This window comes from Amblyomma maculatum, chromosome 7 (genome assembly GCF_055883805.1).
Source record: "Amblyomma maculatum isolate TAMU_Amacu chromosome 7, ASM5588380v1, whole genome shotgun sequence".
Classification (NCBI taxonomy): domain Eukaryota; kingdom Metazoa; phylum Arthropoda; class Arachnida; order Ixodida; family Ixodidae; genus Amblyomma; species Amblyomma maculatum.
The window spans coordinates 13,631,772-13,648,613 of NC_139350.1; positions in this window are offsets into that span (position 1 = coordinate 13,631,772).

Genomic DNA, 16,842 nt, shown 5'->3' on the forward strand with positions numbered 1-16,842 from the left:
GGCAACCAGAGTTAGAACTTTGAGCAAATTTGCCTTTTGCGCGAGTTTTATGCGCATGTGCGAAGTCCTAGTGGCGACTGATGGAAACTCATTGGACGGCGGCAGCGGCATGCCTCGTCGCCGCCATTGCATGGGGGCTTGCAGCACAGTGACCACCGCAGGCTTGGCAAAGCGGTGCCAAACACATCTGCCGCGTACAAGTTTGCCACTCTCTAGGCATGCCAAGATGTGAGACGCGGTTTTTCAGGTTCCCTTGGCGAGCCGCAACCAACAATGGCATGAAGCTTGAATTAGGTCTACCTAGCATCAAGATGTGAATGGCGAACCTCAGCAACCGACTGCATAATCTCGACTGTGTCAAAAACACTTCGTTACAGGCATGTATGAATCTAAAGAAAACTTGCATGATGAAAAGTACCTACTGGAGTTATTACCAAGCCTGTAACGCACCAGTGATCGCCGCAATGAGGATTTGTTCGGTGCGTGTTATGGTTGATGTGCGACGGGGCATGATCGTGATGCATTTTGTGGTTTGTTTTCTTTATGTACGTAGGGGCCGGGTAGCAGAAGGTGGCTATATGCTATAGACCGTAATATTTAGCATGTTCTGTCGCGACTGCGGCCTGACTAACAGAAAATAAATACGGCGTTTGTTGTGATGCACCGTCGTTCGCGAGCCGAGTGGTAGAGTTGGTCATGAGGCTGGCGAATGGCGGTGAATCACAAGAAACGACGTATTTTTTTCTTGTTAGGCGGCAGCCATGATAAACTATGCTAAATATTGTAACGAGTACAAGGCAGCGAACACTTAACCGATCAGTTCCACACACTGCACTCAGTTTCGTTCTCTTCTTTCTCGGTTTCGAGAGGCACGTGGCATTACCCCCCTCTTTCGAAAGCGGCGGCTCGACTCTGGGAGTGTCCTCAAGCTATATGCACACAGGAGGAGCAGGGAACACTGCACACGCGCAAAAGGTCATTACCCCTCATAATACGGTTTAATCCGCACTACATGAACAGTTTCAGCACTTCATACGCCGCCGTATTCAGGATCGTTGACCACCAAGAACAACTTCGTAGGTCACGTTATTAAGACGTCGAATGACCTCATATGACCCAAAGTAACCGCAAAGTAGCTTCTCGGAAAGTCCTCGACGGCGCACTGGTGTCCACACCCATACAAGACCGCCAGACTGGTAGTGAAGGTCTCGGTGTCGGAGGTTGCACCGACTGGCATTTCGGTGTTGTTGATGTTGAATACGGCACCGTGCAAGCTGGCGCGCTTCTTCGGTTCGCTGAAGAAATATGTCGACGTCCGCATAGGCGTTGGTGGCATCGTCGCCGTCACTTATGAGTAGCATATCATCCAACGTTGTGGTGACGGGACGACCGTAGACTAGCTAGAATGGCGCAAGACGGGTTGTCTCCTGTTCAGCCATATTGTAAGCAAAAGTTGTATACGAAAGGTCTTCATCCCACGTACGATGTTCAACGTCAACGTACATGGGAATCATGTCTGCAAGTGTTCTATTGAGGCGTTCAGTGAGTGTGTCTGTTTGCGGATGGTAAGCAGTAGTCCTACGATGACTTGTGCGAGTAAGACTGAATAGAGCCTGCATTAGTTCGGCCGTAAAGGCTGTGCCGCGGTCAGTAATAATAATCGATGGGGCACCGTGGCGCAGTACGATGGTCTTAAGAAAAAACTGGGCTACTTCTGCAGCAGTTGCACGGGAATGTACATGTGTCTCGGCATATCGCGTTAAGTAGTCCATCGCCACTACTATCCATCTATGCCCTGATGCGGACGTTGGGAAAAAGCCCAGAAGATTCATGCCCACTTTGCTGGAAATGGGCTGTTGGTGAAGGTATCGGATGAAGGAGGCCTGCAGGCCTGAGCGGAGGTGTCTTTCGCCGCTGGCAATCTGCGCATGTTCTCACGATACGTGGGAGCGGGTATACGTCCCGTTTCGTTATTTGATTTAACTTACGATAATCGACGCAGAAACGCAAGGTGTCATCTTTTTTCTTCACCAACTCTACAGACGGCGCCCCGGGGCTGGTAGACGGCTGCACCACGTCGTCGGTAAGCATTTCCTGCACCTGGCTTCGAATAGCCGCTCGTTCCATTGACGACACTCGGTATGGGTGTTGGGAAATCGGCTTAGTCTCCGCGTCAACCATAATGCGGTATTTGGCTACTGGGGTACGCCCATCATTCGAAGACATTGCAAAGCATCCAGCAAATTTGTAAAGGAGGTCTAGGAGCCGCCGCCGCTCAACCACCAACAGATTGGGATTAATGACCACCGTTGATAGAATGTCGAGTGCATATAATCTGGCTGGCGACGGCAGCGCCAGGGTACAGATGTTCACTGGCTCAATAAAGTTGGCAACATACGCGATGGCCGTTCCTTTCGCAATGTGCTGAAACTCGGTCCCGACATTCGTAATCCAGAGCTTCGCACAACCTTCCCACAAGCGAACAAGTCCTCTTGCAGCGCAGATCCCTTTCTCAAGAAGCAGGCCCACGTTCCTCTCTGCCAGTACGTCGCGATCACATAGTGAGTCGCTTTCTACCAAGACCATAATGCTGCACCGTGGCGGGACCGTAACGTCAGCAGCTGTAATACGTAAGGCGGGCGTTTATGAACCGTCGACGCTAGATCTGGCAATGGCTGGGCTCGGCGAAAACGTCACTCGTGATTCTTGAAAATTAATTATCGCACCATTAGCCTGTTAGAAGTCCAAGCCGAGTATGACCTCTCGCGAACAGTGGGTAAGAACAACGAAGACGCAAACGTAAATAAATCCGTCAATTGCAACTCTTGCAACGCATCTTCCAGCAGGGGTAATAAGGTGTCCCCCTGCAGTGCGGATCTGGGCTCAGTTCACTCGGTTAAAACTTCCTTCAATTTCCTGGCTAACCCCCTGCTTATACCTGAATAGTCCGCTCTCGTATCAACTAACGCTGTAATGAGAAAATCGTCGATAGAAACCAGTATGTCCGGAAGTGCTCACTCAGGTTCATTGTTACGTGACGCCGTCTGATAGCCGTTATCTTGTACTAAACTTGATGGAGGATGTTCGGCACTTCACTCGTCAGCGGCCTCACCTCCACAGGTCGCTATTCCTAGTTTTCCCGACGGCTCGGGGAGCGGGGGCTCGGCGAGCGGCCAGTGCGGTATGTAGAGGGCCGTGGACTTGGAGAACGATAACAGGAAGAGGTAATGACGCGGGGCCCGTATTGTGGGACGTCTGGAGGATTCGTATGCGTCGACAGGTACTCCTCGATTTCGGGTGGTCGTTCACCACTCCGAGGACATGGTGCACGCGGATGGAAACCACGATGTCCGGCGCGGCAGTACGGACAAAACCTTAACATGTGACCGGCCTTACCACAGTGGTTGGTAACAAAGGGGCCGATTATCAGGGGCACGTCAGACGTCAGTCCTCCGAACCCGTGCCTCGGCTAGAAGAGGAGGATAGCGCGGGCTTGGATCAAGAGGAGGGGTGTTCACTCTGGCTCTGGGAGAGTCGTACCCACTACGGTGCTGGTTTGGAAGAGGCACAGTGGGGTTCACTCTTGGAGGATCACAGAGGTTATGCTGCTGAAGCACGGAGGCGTACGTTAGTACACTCGGTGGCAGTGGCTGCACACCAGGCACAGATGGTTCCGGGACGGCCTGCCTAACTTCTTAGCGAACGACCTCCGCGAGTGATGGATGTCTTGACGACGACGTTAGACCCTGTAGCTGAATGTGTCGCACTCTTATCTGACCATAGATCGAATAAGCTCCCTTAAGGCATCATCAGAACTGCTAGAGCCGGAACCATAGACGACCGGTGACATGGCGGACACGTTACGGTTATAGTGCTGAGCCCTGTGCCGACGTGTTTGTTCTATCGTGGTGACCTCCGTTAGAAAATCTGATGCCGTGCCAGGTGGATTGCGCACAAGCTCAGCAAATCGTTCTTGTTTCACCCCGTGCATTGGGTGACGCACTTTCTTCTGCTCTTATATATTTGGATCGGCACGCTTAAAAAAGCCGGATCCTGTCCTCGCAGTACATTCCAATACTTTCGTTAGGGGCTTGGATGCGAGATTGCAGCGCCGACTTCGCACGCTCTCTTCGGTCGTTGGTGGTGTAGGTCGCCAACAGCTGGCGACGAAAGAGGTCCTATGATGATAGTGTCGTTTCGTGGCTCACAAACCACGTCCGCGCTGAACCTACGAGAGCAAAGTACATATTATAAAGCTTCCTTTGCTCATCCCAGCCGTTGTAATTGGCGACCCGTTCGAATTGGTCCAGCCAGTCTTCAGCATCCTCATAAAGCTTGCCGTGGAAGGACAGTGGCGTTCGAGACTGGAGGACAACGAACTGGGGTGAAGACTCTCCATTAGCCGCAATGTTCGTGTTGGATCTATACATGTTGGCCACAGGCATGCAGGAAGGAGGGCCGAACTCTGGCAACTGACCTCGAAGGCAGCGGCTGCAACTGCGATGAACCGATGTTAAATCCGTGGTGGCTCTCGGTTGCCCTTGTGGGGTTGAACTCAGCAAAAAGGAAAATCGTACCCGGCTGCTCCACCAGAAAATGTAATGAGTACAAGGCAGCGAACACTTACCCGATTAGTTCCATACACTGTACTCAGCTTCGTTCTCTTCTTTCTCGGTTCTGAGAGGCACGCGGCAATATTACGGTCTAGCGCACACAGCCCTGTGATATATGCGCTATCTGGCTCTTTCGCATACAAAGAAAACAAACGACAAATTGCATCGTCATCAGGCCCCGTCGCCCATAAAGCAAACACGCACCGAACAAATCCTCATTGCAGCTATCACTGGTGCGTTACAGGCTGGGTGCAAAATCCAGGAGGTACTTTTCATCATGATATAGCCTTTAGATGCATGCATACCTGTAATATCTGCGTTTTTGTCACTCGGAGCATATGACGCACTTGACACTCTTGCACCACACACAGCATGTTTTTTTTACCTTACAAGCTCGCCTTCGTTCTCATCAAAGCATTCGAATTTTGTTCCTTCGGTGTACGCAGTCAGCTGCACTTCATAAGTGAGCTTGAAATTTATCACCTTCGTCCAACCGTCTACAGGTCAAGGAAGCCGCCGGGCACGAATTAGTCTTCTGGAGGGTTCATGCTCGTTCACTTGCGAAGTGGAGCCCTCTGGACGTAAAACAACGTTGGTTCCTGACCAACATGCGCATGTGTACGAGATGCACATGTGCCACCAGGTCGTTGATCCCGCAGAAATCGCTGCGGAGGCAGAAGTGTTGTTATTCCTTTCACAACAGAATAATCATTCTTTGTGCATCGAGAACCTTTTCACTACTGCCACCACATCTGTTCTGGGGTCAGAAACCGGCTACAGCGCTGAATCATCCATTGCCAGATAAACGACAAATGTTTCTTGCAGGCTTCTTTTGTGCATTCTGGTCGGGACAATGCCCTGTTCAGGTGTTGATAAGTGCCTGTCCGCCAAGCTTCATAGATGAAATCCTATAGTTGCACTCTTGTAGAGGACACGAGGAGGAAGCGACGCCCATTGCACCCTGCCGGCGCCGCGGTGCCAGCATTGTGCTCGGTAACTAAAGACGCCCCGCGCATATACGTCGCTCATAAGTTACAGGAGGCGCGATTCCACCTAGCTCTGCAGCATAACAAACCCCTGGCTGCTTTGCCCTTTGAGACCACTCTCTGCCTCCGCGCTCTCCTTTCGATTTTTTTACAATAAATTTGTTTGTCACGAATCTGCATGCTGAGAGCATCTCATTCTGTCACGTCGAACACAGCCTGCGCCATGGCCTGCGCTACAATCTTACAATATGAAGACAGTATATGCAGGAGTTATGAGTAGATTGTGAGAATGCTGAAACATTTCCCCATACTGCGGGAACATGATACTGAAATCACTGTCACTACTTTCCGCCATGAAGGCAAAAAAAGGGGGGGGCGCTTTCGTTTTCTACCTGCGTTGGCATTTCGCATGGTGTGCTTTCATGTCATCTGGTACACTACGGTCCGATGCGTTTCCCTCTGCCCCTGCATAATGGCGCCACATCCTTCCGCAAAAGGCAGATTGTAATCGTGTTTTCCGAAGGTGTCTGCTGAATTTGTTGCATAAAATGTTACCTCTATTCTTCGCACCCATCTCCAATCAATGCGATAAAGGGTAGGGGCATCGCTGTCGTGAAAAATAGGAGTTGCTTCGATCAAGAAAAAACAGTATTTAGCTTTAGTAAGACTACTAGTAACACAGAATAGATTTCACCAAACTTTATTGCAATGAAAGGTCATTGATCACTCGATATTACCTGAAGGAAAAACAGTACCGTAGGCTGGAGTGTTAGGGCAGACAATGTGACAAAGTGTGCATGGCCGCACATTTGTGGATTCGGACACTGCCAGGCTGGCAGATTTGGAGTTCACAATGGTGATTATCATAGTGGTGGGCAGGCCGGGACCATGCACCTGACATCAGGCACGCAAGGCTAGCACAAGTGTTGGTGCAGCCTGATTCGCCATTCCGCAGCCGTTGGTACATTGCATAAAACCAGGCTGAAATGCCTATGCTCATAGCCAGCACACAGTAGTTATCAATTCCGAAAGCTAGGTAAAAAAGACTGGGTCAGTGATATTGGCGCATCTATCAGCTTTGAAGCCTTTCTCGCTCTCCACAATGGGCAACAATCTCATCCCCCACTTGGATAACTTTCCCATATGCGCAAAGCCATATACTCGAGCTTGTAACGAAAACCTGATTGCAGGGTAGGCCTATATATTCATTTCATTGGACATTGATAGGAGGGCATTCTCGCTCATGCTGATGTAAGAAAAGAGTAGGGTTCAACTGTTCATCTTACCAATAATACTACTAGCATGTTACAAGTTCTGTACTTCTCTAAAATATTAGTCAACAACAGCAACTTTTGACCAGTATAAACATCTGCAATTATAACAGATCGCTTCTTCCACTTACATGACATTCCCACTGCTTTCGTGGGAGAAAGTGCGGGGAAAACTGTAGTTTTCCCTTTGCAACCTCTGTTGCTTTGCTTGCCAAAGACGCTACGTCTGGCTAGCACCTCGTTGCCCCATAAGGCAACATCGAGGTGCTTGCAGAACCCAGAGCTGCTATACTGTGCCATCAGGGCCACCTATGTGTCCCAGTTGGCAAAATCATTGTGTCCCAGGTGGACCTGCACATATATTGTCAATGATATCAGAAGTGAAAAAGAAAGGCAGAATACACACAGTCTACATTAGAACAAAAGAGACAGTTGTTGCATAGTTAAGGGGAAGACTGTGTGCAAAAATACAATCATGAGAGAAGACGGGACAGGATGTGTGCAACCTTTCTCTTGTGACTTTTTTGCGCGCTACCTTCCCATCGGAGTCATCGAACTTTCCGAACAATGCATCCTGCTGTACTGCAAATTTGCTCAAATTAATTCAACAAAGAATACAAGTTGCCATTAAGCCCTTCAACAATCAAAGTCGCAGGGAAGGTCACAGCATGAATATTGTGACGACAATAAAACCAGGGCACTGCATTAACAGCCATGTGACTATGAAAGAAATATTAGGGACTAGAAGAAAAATAATGAACTATTGTAACAGATATAATACCGCAAATGGCACTCACACAATCCATAATATTCTTTTACAATCATACTTCAAATATTTGGTGGGCTGTTTTTGTGCATTATTTTCTTCATTAACACACAAGTCATTGGGAGTGGCTTGCAACCATAAATTCTGTGGCTAGCCAAATGGCTAGGAACTGCTACTTTCAGGGATCTCTACCTGATGTTCAAGCAAAAGCCACTCAGGCTGATATACAATTGTGAGCAAAATTAAAGGGGGCCCCTCAAAGTTACACATGCCCCAGTGCATGTGGATCCCACTTAACGATGTACTCCTGGTGTCGAGATCAGCACATTGTGTAACATCAGTCAGTGATTGCATGCAATGCAGCACAGTGGAATTTCGAGGCGTCCCTTTTACTGACTACAACTCGTGGCCACATGGGAAAGCGGTCTTATAAATGAGATGGTCACCTTGTGTATTTGCTGAATGATGCTAATTACCTCTCAGTGATTGGCAAAACTGCACTTAGTTTAACATCTCAAAAAGGGGAGCCATCACTGGCTATTTTACTGGCTAAAACATCCATTGCTCTCCGTAAACACACACATATTGAGGCACAGTGAAGCCACCTGTTCTTGCCTACTTCATTTATTTCAGCAGCTATATTCCTCTGTGGGCAGAGAAGCAATGATTTTCATCAGTAAAGTAAGAGAACGTTAATTCGAACTTCATGGGATCTAGAAAACCGTTTGATTCATCCGATGCTCCAATTATCGAATAGCCTTAGAAAAACTGACAAGAATCATTTGCATTACGCAAATTTACCGCATTTAGTCGCGTAACGAACTCATTCGCAAAATGAACCTGCCCACCCCCGATTTTCGACCAGAAAGTTGAAAAAAATGGTATCAGTGCATCGCTCCTTTTCACGCCGTCACATTTCCCAACGCATTTCTTCACAATGCGCCAAGGTTCTTGGCAACAATAACATCACGGTGTGTTTACCTTTTGATGTTAGCTCTAGATGAGCTCTAGCAGGGAGGGTGGGATGAAGCGAACTATGCAGAGTGCCAGTGCTTGCCTGGTTATGCAAGCCTCATTTTCCGTACGTTTGCTTTATCATGCTATGAGATATTAGGGTGGGCGCCGTTTATACTGGCACTCAATGAAAATGTGCCATAGCAGCAAGCGCCGTTTGAAGCGAACGATGCTAAAAAGCCTGTGTCATGATCGGGTCTCCGCTGATGACTGATAGGTGGAAGGATAGATGACAAAAAAAAGCTTTTTTCTGCGTAGCTCGTAGTACCCGTCCAAAAAACAGTCTTTCATGAGAATTGGCAGTGGACATGCCGAGAGTAGTCATTCATGTTTCCGAATTAACAAGGCTCCTATAATGAGTATTTAGTTGAGTATTTCAGAGGTTGCGCGGAAGAGAGAGCAGGTATCTGCAGCAGCGGCCGCTGTCCCCTACCCTTCAGCACCGCCAGCCGTCACACCGGTAATGGCATCATTTAGGCTTCACCCACTCTTCGATTGTTTCACTTGGTTCCATCTTCTGTCTCTGTTTTGGACGTGCACGCGAAGCTCTAACTATTTGCTCTTTCACGGAGGTGTTTTATATTTTTTATTTTTTTACACGTGCTATGCGCCAAGTCGCCCCGATGCAGTGGCGCATACTTTCAAATATCTATAGTGGAACCGACTCGCGTCCAAATTAATGGGCTGTTTTGTAACAGATCTCTATGGAGCCGGACCAAGTAGTGTAGTTCAAGTTATCCGAAAATTCGAATTATTGAGGTTCGGATTAACGAGCTCTGACTGTATTGGCTTTGTACTTCGAATGGCATGTTGACATGGAACAATTAAGTGCTAAAAATAATTCCACTCAAACAACGAACACTACTTAAATGCACAAAATTAAAATAAACTTCAAATACACAGCGAGATGAACAGGTGAGGAGCTTCCCTCTTGGCCTTGAGCACCAGACTCCTCAGGCAATGTATACATGCAGAGGATTTTGCCATGTCATTTAAACTTTGTTTCTTTTTGCCACCAAGGGCTGAGGATTGGGGCTCATTTTAAACTGAGAGTTGTCTTCAGCACAGCAATATATAGTAAGCAGGGCAAGTTGAGGACACAAACCTGTCCGGTTTCCTCCATTCTTCCGAATTAGCTGTCAACTTTGGAGGTTCTGGGAGAGCTGCAAAAAAGAAGGGTTGTTTCACTCCATGGTTTATACATATTTTGCTGCAATGAAAAGATATGCATGTAACATGCATGACTGTCATAATCAGTCCTGCCTGATGTAAGATAAAGCCTCACCCAATGACCCCCATATTAGCCCGTTCTGCAACCATCCAATGTTTGGAACATTCGTAACAAAATGAAACCCATTTGAAGGCGCATATACCAGGAACACAGAATTACACTTGCAGTTATTGGAATATGCAAAAGTCTTATGTTACTCATTGTCCTATAAAACTGGTAGTGAAACTGCCCTTCATTTTTACTAGAAAGATCGTGAACCTTTTCACTTCTCTTGCAGCTTTCAGGATTCCTGCTCGTCATAGCTTGTTTAGATCTTTCCACGTCACAATTACAGAGTTATGCCCCATGCTAATTACATAGCTTTGACAGTTTTACGATTTCCATATTTTGTGTCAGGTTCAAGTCTTAGTACATGAAATAGTCATCCTTGATAACATACTTAGCTTGCTGGGAAAGATTTCATTCCATGGGAGAGCTTCCATGGGAGAGATGCCATTCAATTAAATGGATAAGAGAGTTATTCGAAGTGACTATGCTAGCCTCATCTTCCTTGGTTAATGAGCTACATTTTCTATTGAGATTTCACACATATGTGCTCCTTCCTCGCTCTTTTTTTTCTGTCCTTTTTTAAATCTAGACAGGCACTAGCCATTATATCATCACTACACCACACCCAGCTTAACACCTCTATCCACCGTATTCAGAAACACACATTCATACGAACATATACTCCAAGCAGCCCTCAAGACCTGCTTTTTTTTTGCTTCCAAAACTCAGAAAAGACGAGTTTTCTGGAGAACATGAGTTGGGAGCGATGCTACCTTGGTGGCTCCTTAACCACCATTCCACTTGTAAACATGGAGGGCATCGCAACGTCCACTTGTTGCATGGGCTTCATCTTATGTAAATACCAAATGTTTCAAGAAAGTGCATACAATGAGGATACACAAATTAATTCTCAAAAGTGAAAGCTGATTGATAGCCTCAAATTGTATGACCCAGATCTTCTGACACATTATTGTTTCATGGGAGCAGCTGTGGCCAGCCTCCTGACATCACTGCCACTGACAATGAGCAAACGTGCTCAGTCGCTGACTCCTGTGCTGTTTTGATTATTGCATTGCTCTTCTGTAATGTGGGCACATTTGCAGTCATCACAGGATATCTGAGCAATGTTTGAAAGACTACGAAGTGAATAGTTGTGGCATGCATTTGGCAGCTAATAAAAAAATTAGCGCGCTCTGCACAGTTATTTTGGCAGATGGAGGCACACTTGTAAGGAATGATGTGTTGCACACAGAAAGGTAGAGAGAACCGGAGGCACAGCGGAGCTGGTAGCTTGGTTCACTTGTTCTAGGGAGGGATACTAAATGCCGGCAAAAAACATGGTTTTGCAACACAGTTTACAATTACGGCTCTTAGTTTGCTTGGAAACTACAAGCAGCATTTGCTTCTGGAAAGTAGAATTTGTTGGTTCGGGTACATGCATTGTAACACACTGTGAATGCACACGTGTTCACCCCTACTGCTTGACACCAAGCCCTCCAAAGGCAAAGAACAAGCTTAACAGAATTTCCAAAGTGAATCTGAATACTACATTTCACATTTCTAAATGCATACGCCATGTTTCACATGGACTGCAAGCCACTGGTAGTGACTGCTCCCAGATGTGAAAGTGTTTACGGCCATTATTCACCAACACCTTATTCAAACAGCCTGCAAAACATGTTTTACTGGGCTGTAAATGTCAAGGTTGGTTGTTAACGCTGTACAGAAGACTGGATATGAGAAATTAAGCATGCTATGTGCACTGCCATTCAGTTTTGGGGCCAAATTGCGCCCTTATTCTTGGCGCCATATGCCATTTGCTCTATGTCAAGTGGAATAGCATTTCTCGAGGAGATTTTGTTGAAACACCAAGGCCTCTTCATTTCCCTCCACAGAATAGAGAGTGAGCATTGGGTCAAGGGAAGTTTGTGAATTCGGGCGTATATCCTGCGCACTGCCAGAATGGCCATGCATTATACTCTTTCATTTGGGATGTTTCTATCCAACTCCCATTTTCGTATTGCAATAGAAGGTATAGTTAATTGTAATCTATGTAAGTCATCCTGTTAGCCTCAGCGCACATACTCTAACTTCCTCCTGCTCCCAGTTTCCTTTTCACTTAAGCATTAAATGTTATTCGTCAGTACAGAACACTAAACTTTTGCTTATTCCTTACTGGTTCGGCATACATGTAGCAATTTTTCACCACCTCATCAACACAAATTGACACTGTTTCATAGGTTCAGACCTATATCTTGTCCAGTTCAGATCACTTGCAATGACCATGCTAACAACTATGGGCTGGCACTTCAGTTTAAATCAATTAACTATGATTGAAGTACACCAAATTCAGTTTCCAAAATTTTGTTTTAAACAAAAAGATACATATTTTTGGCATACAAGGCATAGCTACCTGGCTGCTGAAGACGAGTCACAGTCAGTCAGTGCTCACAAATAATTAAAGGAAAGTGAGGAAGCATGATGATGCAATAGGGGTAATGTTCGATGAGCACACTATGCGATTTCAGGTACTGCTTCATTATCTTACATGCCCGTGCAGACTGGAAAGCACCACCTGCTTGCTGCCTGTAAGTTAAGCACTGTGATACACTACCCCGCCTGCGTAACAAACTTAGCCATTAAACAATTTTTCTCGACTACATGTGCAGCATTGACATAAAACTACACAACAGTCACAAATAAATCTCACATGCTGGCTATTTCTGCCTATTCTGGATGATGCAAGGTTTAATTTTACATGAAAGATCCAAATCCAAGCATGCAATGTTTCAGCATCCCCCAACATCACTTACTGCCATAACGAAAAGTTCCCCAATTTGCTCCTTCTAATTTATATACAAATTGGGCACTTCCCACTAACAAACTGTGACTACATTCATACAAAGAAAATGAAAATACGTCTAGACACACGGGCAACCGGTTTTGTGGGCACAGTCATTTCTACAGGCTGGGCTGGGAAAGGATAAGAGAACCAAGTATTTTTATAAGATGAACAAAGAAGTGGGAGTTGAATGCCTATATGAAAGACTGCAGCTTAGCTAGCCATGCAAAAAATATTTTGCAAAGGGACCAATCAAGTAGCTTATAAATATATACTTGTGCCAACACATTATACAGCTTCTATGGCTTTTTAAGACTGCATGCACTACACTTGCCACATGAGTGTTGACACACAACACATCAGTCAAATAGGCTCACCTAAAGATGGAGAGCCCAGGACCATTGCTGGCTCTGCTGACAGTACTGTCTCCACCATCACACAGCTTGGCACAGCAGCACTTGGGGCAGCTGGATGAACACAAGTAACAAGCGTACACTTTCGGTTGCAATAAAATGCTACATGTGATGCCAGCCGCAATATCTGCAATATACTTGTGCTCACACACTTTAGTTTCTATATCTCCTTTTTCAATACTCCATGCAGTGCATGTGTCACACACAAGTGTTGGCAAACATTATTCAGGAAGGCTCACCTGCAGATGAAGAGGCCAGAGCCATCACCGACTCTGATGATGACTGTTGCAAGCAGCACATGCTTGCCACGGCAGCAGTTGGGCTGGCTGTGGGAACAAGAGTCGTAAGAATAGCTTTCGGTAGCCACAGAAAGCGAAATCTGGTGCCCGCCACAATGCCTGCGACACCCTCGCGCCTACACATTTTACAGTTTCTACGGCTACTTTGTCAATACTACTTCAGCAGTACATGTGTCAAACACGTGTTGGCACACATCACTCAGGAAAGCTCACCTACACACGAAGAGGCCAAAGCCATCACTGGCTCTGACAGCGACGCTGTTGGGAGCGGCACACTGCTTGCTACAGCAGCAGTTGGGGTGGCTGTGGGACCAAAGATAGTAAGAATAGCGCTCAGATGCCATAGAAAGCAAAATTTAGTGCCAGCCTCAATGTCTGCAATTACCCTCGTGCCTATACATTGTACGGCGTCTATAGCTTCTTTGTCAATACACCTTCATGCAGTACATGTGGTGCACACAGGAGTTCCACACAATAGCCAATTGGGCTCACCTTGGCATGAAGACACCAGCGAAATCGGCAGGTGGTCAGTAGTAGTGGTAGTAGTACCTAGGACATCTTCAATGGCAAAGGGCCTGTCAGCAGTGGGCACCAGCTCTGTTATTAGAAGAAATGTGCCCAAGCAGGATTGCAGCTTCCAATGGAACACAACAGCAGAATGTGCAAACAAAAAAGCTGCTTAGGCCACTGGCTCAGTACATCAGATTTTTGTTGTACCACATTCACTGCCTGTTCAGCCAAACCATTTATGTAACATAAACAAATTATTCCATGCTTGTTCTAAAAAGGGATCATTAAACCATATTTACTAATTCTAGAAAAGTGCACGAAAAATCAATATTATATCGCTCACTTCATCACAAAATTATAAATCCAGCTTCATTAACAGGAAACATTTTAGAAGTAAAACACTGTACATGTGACAGATGTCACTTGTGCCGTGTATCCCTTCTTGTATAGACATTATGCACAATTGCTGCCATCTATCGACCCGCCGCACGCGTTTCCGCCATGTTCAAGAGTAGCTGCATTGAGGAGCGGCAAGCGGCATAGTGGGTTGCGCAGCCGGCTGCGTTAATGCTCGTTGTTGCCGATAATATCGGCATACTGTTGTGCCCATTGTTGTACGCAAAATTAAAATAATGGTGTAGAAGAAAGGAAGCAGCAAGTTACATCTCTTGAGCTTTCTTTTCTTGAGGCTTGTGTTAATCTGCACTCGCGTGGTTGCCGCGCTAGGCGCAATTTTGATCAACGGCGTGCCTGAATTGTAAAATATCTTATTTAGCGTGCATTGGGAGATTGAAAATCAGTACCCGGTGCTAAACCAGATGAAATATATCGCCTACGGTGTGGTAAATTTGCCTGTAAACGGACTGCGCATCGCCTTTTCGCATAAAAGATGTGCAAGAGTGTTGTTCCTATTTCCTTGTTGCGCCAATTCATCTGAGTTTTTAAGCTTTCATACACACAAGCTGTCAACAGATTTCGCTCGTATGTATACGTCCAGGTATCCAGATAGAACAGGTTTCGGCACTTCAAAGGCGCCAGTCTGCTCCCTTAAATTTCAGCGCGATATTCTAACCTCTTTACGCATTCGATTCATTGATTCATTTTTTTCAGCAGCTTATCATTTCAGTTTGACTTTATCATGCTGTCCGAAACATGGTATGATCAGCACTCAGCTGTTTGGCAGCTCCCTGGTTATCAGTGTTTTACTAGAAGTCGAGAAACGTCGCGCGGAGGCGGCGTCAATTTGCTTGTTCGTGAAAGCATAAATGTAGAGCCCATTAACGAATTTTGTTGCACTACTGCTGACTATGAAGTTCTATCAGTTGTGTGTGCTCGAACTATTTATTCTGTTTTTTTTACCGGCCACCAAGTGGAAACCTGGACACATTTTTTCGGTTTCTTGAACGGTTCTTTTTGTATAGGTGTGAATTCAGTTATGAAGTTGTATTGGGTGGCGATTTCAATATCAATATGATGGTCGACAGCCCGTCAAAACGCAGTTTTGAGGCAGTTATACAGACATATGGTTGTTTCAATGTCATAACAACACCTACCAGAACTACTAGTAATACGTCCACATGTATCGATCTGTTCATTACAAGTGCTGCATTAGGTAGGATTAAATCGGGAGTTTTTTCGTGTGGTCTTAGTGATCACATGCCCATATTTTTATGTCTAAACCGCAAAAGCTATCGATCAACCACTAATGACACTTTCAAACAAGTAATTACGCAGAACGGGCTGGACAGTTTCCGCGACGAAATGGAAAGCACAGACTGGACGGATGTCTATGCTGTACAAAATCCCGATATTGCTTATGAAATTTTCCTAGAAATCTTCTCCACTTGTTATCATAGACACTTCCCCTGTAGTATTAAGCGAAAGAGTCCTTCCAGGATTCGCAAGCCATGGATTACAATGCAACTATTTCAAAAAATAAAAACTAAACACAGGCTATACGATAAATTTATCAAATCACGTAATCCAGATGACTGGACTGAGTTCAAACGCTTTCGCAATCGCCTCACAAACGAACTGCGCAGCGCTAAAACCAACTATCATACCGACCTGTTTAAGTCATGTGAAGGCGACAGTCAGAAGACTTGGAAACAACTTAATGTCTTACGGGACCATACGCCGAGTTCCCAACTACCTGTACAGATTGTTAAAAATGGTGTACAGATAAGCGATGAGTCACTGCCTGACTCCTTTAATGAATTTTTAACCAGCACTAATGACATTCCCGTATGTATGACCGCCTGCGATTTCATACCAACAAGCATTCCGGATACTATATTTATGCACCCAACCAATGAATCCGAATTAACCTGTCTCTTCTCTGAACTTAGCAATAGTCGTAGTCTGGACGTAGACAGCCTGCAGATAATGCCAATTAAGTATATCCTAGATATCATTGCTCCAGTGTTGACATATGTTTACAACTTATGCCTAAATGCCGGAATCTTCCCTCAGAAAATGCAAGTCGCTAAAGTAATCCCGTTATTCAAGCGTAATGACAGGACCCTAATAACAAATTATAGGCCCATATCAATTCTGCCAGTTTTTTCAAAAGGTCTCGAAAAGATAATATTTAAACGTCTCTCTGCATTTCTTGAGGATAATTGCCTCTTAACTCACTGCCAGTACGCGTTCCGCAAACACCTGTCTACTCAGCTTGCCCTCTTGGAACAAAAAGAATTTATCCTTAGGAACATTGAACATCGTCTACTTACACTCGGTGTACTAATAGATTTTACAAAAGCTTTTGACTGCAATAATCATGAACTTCTACTTAAAAAGTTAACTTACTATGGTATACGTGGCGTTGCTCATGAAATAATTAGGTCATA